The 6931-nt window shown below is 40.6% G+C and overlaps 1 protein-coding gene across 3 annotated transcripts in view; it reads right to left on the bottom strand.

The window, feature by feature from the left end:
* DCLK1 (doublecortin like kinase 1) overlaps positions 1-6931 on the bottom strand; it is a 323350-nt gene that overhangs the window by 279725 nt on the left and 36694 nt on the right. The gene's annotated exons all lie outside the window — the stretch shown is intronic.

The following is a 6931-nucleotide window of genomic DNA, read 5'->3' as shown; positions in this document are numbered from 1 at the left end:
GACACAAGGTTGAGCAACTCTGCTTTAAATAATTACATACGTAAGTGTTTGGTAGAAGTTCCGCATCACTCATGTCACTAAATAAGCATTTCGATGTATATAAAAATTTGGTGTAACATTGTTCAAATAGTTAAAATGAAAGCAACTTTTAAGAGAAAAAAATCAGAATTAAATAATTATTAACATAATGAAGCTAAGAACTCAATTTGTCTCAAGTATATTTTTGCTCAAATTATTCCTTTTTCTAACACCTCATTTATGCAGTTTAATATCATAAAGGCTTACAAAAATAATGTGAATTTTGAAGATGCAATCTCATTATTTAGTGCACTATTAAATAACTTCGAGGCCAGATTATAAAAAGATCTAATGAAGCGGAAAAAAAATTCGAAGTCACATACTTTTTTTAAAAAATTAAAAATGCTGAAAACTGCTTACAAAGACCACCCACAGTTCCAAAGAATAGAGAACTAACGAGGTGGCTTTGAAATGCAGATTTTAATAGTTTCAATTTAAAAGTCATATTCAGAAAGTGTGGCCTTAAAAAGCAGATACTCACTTCAAAGAAATGGCATTCTTGGAAAGTTTCATTGTTTGGGAATTCTAATCTTGTCTGGGAAGAAAGCACTGGGAACTACCATCTCTATCTCATCCACGCATCCCCAACACCGCCCCCCCCACTCCCCCACCCCCACACACATGTCTCACAATTTCCAAAGGGTTGGATCAAGCCATTGCTTGAATATGATCTCTCAGTTCTTTCAGGAAAAATAACACGTATTCAACCTAAGTAGAAAGATTGCAAAAAATTAAGCAAGAAAGACTGATTTATATAGGCATTCTAAGGAGAAATTAAGAAAGACTGATTTATATAGGCATTCTAAGGAGAAAACTTGGTTTTCCTTTAACATTCCATTTGCTCTAGTCACCTGGAGTAGGGAACGACAATGCTCTCAGACCAAAATGATTTGAAGACAGCTGGTAGCATCCCACCAACAGCAGGCAATGGGTAAGCACGAGCTAATGAGGGTGGAGAGGCTTGCAGTCTGCCCCCGCTAGATAATCTTATCTCCAGCATTGCTATGTTAGCAATTACTTGGGCATGTCAATTAAATTCTCAAAAAAAAAAGTGTGCACAGATGAGCCATATTCCTCAGAATCACTGCATCAAGAAGGGCCAATGGTGTCAACAAACACGTTTTCTCCTAGAACATGAGAGACCACACTAAGGAACACAGTTTCCAAACCTCGCCGAAATGGAGTTGACAGAAAGCACCAAAGGTGCAAAAATATTTGCATATAAAATAAAGACTCAGGTCCAGGTTTAGACCAAAACCTGAGCCAGATGAGCCCAGCCGCCATCCAGCATTTTCTCTTCTGCATCCCTCCCAGTGCCGCCTTGCTCCCCGGTGGGTAGAAGGGAATACACGCAGATGGCTTCCAAGCAGATGGAAGTCAGAAAAAGGCAATAGTTGCCTCAGAATCCCAGCTCTTGATGGGTCGAAGTTATGGTTCCAGGGGATGGGCTCTGACAACAGAAGTTGCTTCTTTAAAATTCTTTTGAGCATAAGACTCTGAAATCTCAGTCGAATTCCGCAACCACCTGCTCAGTATTAAACAATGTACCTACACATTCCAAACTGATATTTAAAGGTCTTTACAGAAGGGCAGTCAAAGAGTAAACAATCCATCCTTCATTAGGCCATAAGAAAGCATCTTATTTAAGGAGGAAAATGCTAGGTTATCTTAACAAATCAGGATGGTGGTCTCTAGTCCTAAATGGTCGGTGACCTCAAAGGGCTAAGAAGTTCTCTAAAATACACTGAAATTGCCTAGTTGGTTTTAACTGACCCATGGGTTCAAGTCTCTGCAGCTTCTCTTCCATTTTATGATGAAATACTCTGTTGGATCCCTCATCAGCTCAACCCCAGTCCCCAGTCCAGCAGGTTGACTATGGAAAAAATGGAGTGGCAGTCACCATCCAGAGAATAATAACGAAAATTTAAATGGCTACAACAAAATGTCTGTTACCCATGCTGTCAATTTATGCCCAGGCAATCATCAGAACGTAGGTACTATAAACCTTACAAATGTGACTCAACATGGACTGGATTCTAAGAAATATATGATTGTATGATTCACTTCCCAGCCAATCTACAGTATCACCATATAACAAATAAACGATCTATGGAATCCACCCAGAAACAGTATTTTCCCTCGAGTTTTCTGTTTTTTGTTTGTTTGTTTGTTTGTTTGTTTTAACACAACAAATATTTTATTAAGGACCCACTGTGTGCCGTTCACTGTGGTACTTAGCAGCTAGGCCTCTTATGTCTATGCTTGATCTTATAAGGTAGGGATGGGAAACTTGCTTCTTTAAGATGCTCTGGGCATTCCACTAAGCACAGGACTAGTGAGGGATATTTGCAGGTTCCAAGTCAACGGGTTCATTTCCTCCTGGAGTTCCTCTAAGTTTCTCAGTTGCTATTTTTGTAACTAATTAGAATGTGCTAGAAAAGTATAGAGATGGCTCAAATTGAGACTTCCCTTTCTCAAACAACTGTGTTTTATCAACAGGAAAAAAAAAACTAGATTTAATTGTCTCTTGGCATTAAAAATAGACGAGGGCAAAGAGACACTTAGGATTAGACCATGACAAAGAAAAAGTCAAATAATCCCCGAGGCACTCAAAAATTACACAGAAATGTCAGTAAACATCCCTGAGTGGCTTTTCCCAGGCAGAATGAAGACTGAGGAAAAAGACTAGATGCAAGCGTTGCCAGACAGTAGCTTCGTCTTCTTCCATTTCCTTTTTTCCCAGACAGTTAATGATTCTTGGTTTAGAAACTGGACCACAAGGAACAATAGCCGCATGTTTGATTTTTCAAATGATTGACATACGTCACTGGACACGCAGGGGTCAAATCTTGCAGAAATCTTTCAAAAATGTTTATGTGTAGCCTGCAGAAGGAACTGGCTAAAAAATAGAGGCAAGAAACAAACATGAAGATTTCGAAGTCGTCTTCGAAGCACTAAGCTGACAGCACGGAAGTGGAAGGAACGTAAAAGGCGGGGGATAAAAGCCGAGAACTGGAAATAGTTATTCTATTTCAAGATTTGTCTTACAGAACTGTACTTTTACAAGATGTTAATTACACTCGTGAAAGCTACAATCATCCTGCCATTATCTACGTTCCCACTACATCCCTATTAGAAAGACCACCTACAGGAGATCAGTGTGCCACATGAAGAAAAACGAACACCAAACAATGTGTAAAAACTGATGTGAGAGCAACAAGCCAATACAAAAGGATATTCATTACTTTCGGTTACTTGGCATCTAGCTTAGTTTTTTTAAAAACTACTCCTACGAGATATATATATATATCGCTTTCCCATCAAAAATTATCACTCCGTTTTTTCAAAAAAATCATGTGAGTATATAAATCAAGATGAAATTTTGAAACAAAACTACCCTACAAATAGATATCATCTGTCAAGGAAAACAAATATCTTATTTTCACCTTATTGCCAAAAATAAATTATTAATAACTGATGTTTTAAGAATCCACTCTAAGTATCCAACTAAGACGTGATAAAAATGCGTGAAGCCTCTCAATGTAATATTTTATCAATATTTTAAAATAATTTTTTTCTTAAAATTATAATAAAAATATTTATTTTTTTTCCTATAGGAGAAGTTTGAAACAAAACCTATGTGCTCTAAAAGTTGTATTTGGATACTTTTATATTTTATCTTTATACTTTAAATACATTTATTGTGAAGAAATTAAATGATACAAAGTAAACGAACCCTTGATAGACTCAAAGTAAACGAACCCTTGATAGACTCCAACCCCACTTTCTTTCTGAGGTAACATCTCATCAACTTGTCGTGTGTTTTCTAAACCTTTTTCCATAATTTACATGATCCATAGTATTTTTCTCACTATGAAGGGAAGCATACTGCACATATTCTGTACATTGCTTTAGTAAAGGTAAAAATTACCAATGGTAAACAAAGGTCAGAAGTCCCCAAAAATCCATCCAGAATAATCTTCAATGCTTCAACCATAAAGTTCCCATGACTGGCTCACGTTTGCCATAATTTACCCTATCATTGCCTACGACAAATCAAGCCCCTAAATTACTGCACGCTCTTCTTTGTGACTGAGGAAACAACTACCGGTATCTGAATGTCATCAAGTGAAACTACAATTGTGGGTCAACCAAGAAAGCTACCATCTGCCTTCAAGCACTGCCAGCTTGCTAGCTGGTATGGAGGGTCTCAGAGGGCAAGGTGAGATGGCCCAAGGGCATGTCAAGGTTGCTACAGCGCTGACTCCTAAAGCTGTCCTGTCAGTCTTCCTTTGGATTCCTATTTTCTTGCTGTTCTGGCAAGTCTGAATAGACAAATAGGAACCCAACACAGAATATTTTGTTTGCATTTTGTTTATTTTTAATGAATTTCCCAGAAATAAAATATATTACTTTGGGGAAGGAATATTTAAAGAAAAAGATTCTCACAACCCAAATCTTGTAGCCCTCAGCACGAGGTTCAACACTTTTAATAAGAATCGCTACTAACATCCACATGAGATATACAGTGCTCACTCTTCATCGGCTACAGTTTGAGCCTCTCTCCTGTTTTCTTTCCTCCCCACTCAACTCAGCAGCCAGGGTCACTGTTTCCCCATCCGACATCCCTGTTTGCCAGTTATTATTATTATTTAATTAGTTCCTTCAACGAACCTACCTGCACTAGCCCTATGGAGTCCATATCTGCACAACCTGCGTCCCCTGGGTTCCAGAACACCTCACCTGAACTCAGGTGTTGGGACAAAGCACACAGAGAGTGAGAATCAGTCCCCAGGGAAGTCTGCATAAGATGACCTCAATGCCTCCCACTTCAGCTGAAAATAAACTGTTTCCTGGACAGCTTTTAAGAGACTCTAAGTGATAGAGACTATTTGCATGTCTAAGTGGGATGTAAAGTTTGCAACAAAATAGGGCATTGATCTTCCAGCATAGGTGTTGCCACAAGGAAAGTAAGGGACTTGTGATCTCTTAACCCATGTTGCAATTAACAGAGCTGGTGACAGATAATGTTAGGCATTACCTTGATAATTTCTGAGCATCTCCTGAAGGCAAGCATGGGTAGGCACAGAACCATGGAAAGATCCGTCCTCTGACTGTAAGAAATGGGCAGCCTCAAGACAGACACAGGTGCGTAAAGATGCGCCAAGAGACAAGGCCGTGTGGACTGCAGGCACGCAGGAGGCGCTGGGCGGATGCTGGGGCCCTGTCCACTCTGAGAAGACTCCCGGAGGTGGGCACTGGCCCCTCCGTCCTCCTCACTCCCTTCCGACACGGGAGGGAGTAGGCAGGGGTAACCTGGGTCCCTGATGCTAGAAGCACCCGCCCTGCTGAGGACACACCATCAGGGATGGAGACAAAGCGCCCCAGAAACCAGGAGAGGACAAAGAAGGGGGTCAGAGACCAGAGGGCAAGAAAACTTCAGCAAACACTTTAGGGTGGCTCTTGGGTGCTACCACAGTGCCCACGTAGAAAGGATGCTTTGGCTGGGTCTGAACAACTTTAAAAATATGATGTGGGAAAAATGGTGAAGTTACACATGGTTTTCCTATTTAGAATTTTACAGTAAATTTACTTTTGCCGACTGATCGCTGACACGTGGTGGGAAAACACTGAAGGGCCTCGTGGCTGTGCAGATGAAGCCAACGTTGTTCTGTTCCCAGATTCGTGGTTGGGACACAGGAGCTGGCCCGCATGGCCATTATAAAGGGTGTCCTACATGAGGTGCCGCTCTGCAGACGCATTTGCTTTTGGGAAAACTTCCTTTTTACGCAGAGAGGAGGGTCTGAGTTTGGGGACCTGCTTCCAGGGAGGAAAGAGCAGACCCAATGCAGGGCACCCCCTCTGTGGGCAGGTGTGGGGGCTGCCACAGAGCCAGACAGGCACTTGGCTCTGGACCTCAGATGCTGTCCCCTGTAGGGTCCAGGCTTAAAGCTTTTCCCGAACCTTTCTTTTATATAGAAGGATTCTGGAATCTTTACTAAATACCATAAGTCTGAGACGGCGAGGGCTCCCGAGGTACCTAGAGATTCTGAGGAAGCAAACTGTTAACATCAGTGCTAGGGAAATACCTGTAGCTCCTGACAAACCCGAAAATTTTATTCTATTGCTAACAGGTGTCCTGTGATAACCACATTTCCGTAGAGGTCTGAGCTCAGGATAACGCAGAGCACTATTCTTAGCCTCGCTTTCTAGTGTAACTGTTTACTCAGCACGCTACATTCCTCCTCTCCTCTGATCTCTATTTCCATGTTCCTGTGGACTCTAATTTTTTACGAATACTTTTTCAAAATAAAAGGAATGTCAATAACCAATAAAAGAAGTAAATTGTATTCTATGTTTTAAAAAAATATTCTCGATCTACTTACCATCACAGGTGCTATCTCTCCATGCAACTTTGGAATAAGAAAGTCGGAAATCAGTTTAAAATGGCTTTTACCAGAATCAATTAATATGCTTTGGAAGCAGATTTTAATATATTTTTTCATGTGTACAATAAGATCCGATTTCTGGTCTACTTCAAAACACTCTTCTCTATGTAATCTCATATATTTATGGATAGATGTGGAAGCTCAACCTTGTTTGACTAGAAAACCTCACATTATCAATGCAATAGGGTGACCCAGGAGCAACGGGCCAGTGTCTCAGCTAGATGGGAACTCAGGCCTTTCCTGGTATGCTGTGTACAGATAATAGAACTCTAACTACTTCTGGAAACAGAATCTTGACCCAAGTCGGTCTATCTACGTTTCTTTCCTATGTAATCATTCCACTCCCTCACGACCTTCTCAGGGCCATCTTCCAAGAGGAACGCCAGTGGCCATTCGGGAAATGT

Source organism: Pteropus alecto, unplaced genomic scaffold, assembly GCF_000325575.1.
Source record: "Pteropus alecto unplaced genomic scaffold, ASM32557v1 scaffold16, whole genome shotgun sequence".
In the NCBI taxonomy this organism is placed as follows: domain Eukaryota; kingdom Metazoa; phylum Chordata; class Mammalia; order Chiroptera; family Pteropodidae; genus Pteropus; species Pteropus alecto.
This window is presented reverse-complemented; position numbering and strand designations above follow the sequence as displayed.